This window comes from Sinocyclocheilus grahami, unplaced genomic scaffold (genome assembly GCF_001515645.1).
Source record: "Sinocyclocheilus grahami isolate Dianchi unplaced genomic scaffold, SAMN03320097.WGS_v1.1 scaffold3630.1, whole genome shotgun sequence".
Lineage (NCBI taxonomy): Eukaryota > Metazoa > Chordata > Actinopteri > Cypriniformes > Cyprinidae > Sinocyclocheilus > Sinocyclocheilus grahami.
This window is the reverse complement of record NW_015508722.1, coordinates 1-899: the sequence shown is the minus strand read 5'-3', so window position 1 is coordinate 899 and position 899 is coordinate 1.

Below are 899 nucleotides of genomic sequence, written 5' to 3'. Positions count from 1 at the left end.
TGACAACCCGACTTGAATTTTTTTATACAACCCGATGGACACAACAATCAAAATACATGAAAAATAAGCAGTACGTACAAGATAAACAGCTATTCGATATCCTGCCTGGACCTCCTGAAAGTGTTTATGTATAAAACAGCGTCTCATTTTAGAAGCCACAATTTCCTTTTAATCCGAGCATGTATCCGGCAGGCTTTGAACACGCGCTCTTGATTAAAATCAAATCTATCGGAGAACAGAAATGACAAGAAAACAAACATCTATGAGATTAGCTCCCTCTGCGGCGGGCGAGGACAGCCGCGTCAACGGCTTAGACGGGTTTTGTACCTGAAGAAAGGCTGAAAGCAGCAGGTTCTAAGCAGACCGTGTGAGACGAGACCACATTAGTCATTCTGCTCAGGCTCGGGCTTAATGTCCTCGTACAAAGACTGAGATTTTTAAATCAGATGTGTGCTTTGTGTCAGTAACTCTTTTATTGTGTAGAGAAGATGGTGAGCAGATTGAAGTGGAAAGCAGAGAAAAACAGAGTTATTTGTGAAGATCAAACTGGACATGGTGCAGAATCGGAGCAGATGCACCTGAAAAAATATGGGCTTCTACATGACATGGTTAAAAAAGGAAGAGAACGGGGTTGTGTCCATAAATCATATAATTGTACAGATGATGATTATTTTATTATTATTCTGAATTTCATCGATTTCGGTGAGAATTCTGACAAATGTTTCTCATGATCTAAAGTTTTATACTTAAACATTTGAAATTAGTTAAATAGAAAAATATATTTGTACTGTACCTTTTATGGATTAATTTAGAATAAGTAAATGAAGGAAAATCATTCCATGAAGTTGGCATGAGTGTGCAGGTCATTCTTCAGTAACACTTTAGAATAGGGAACACAT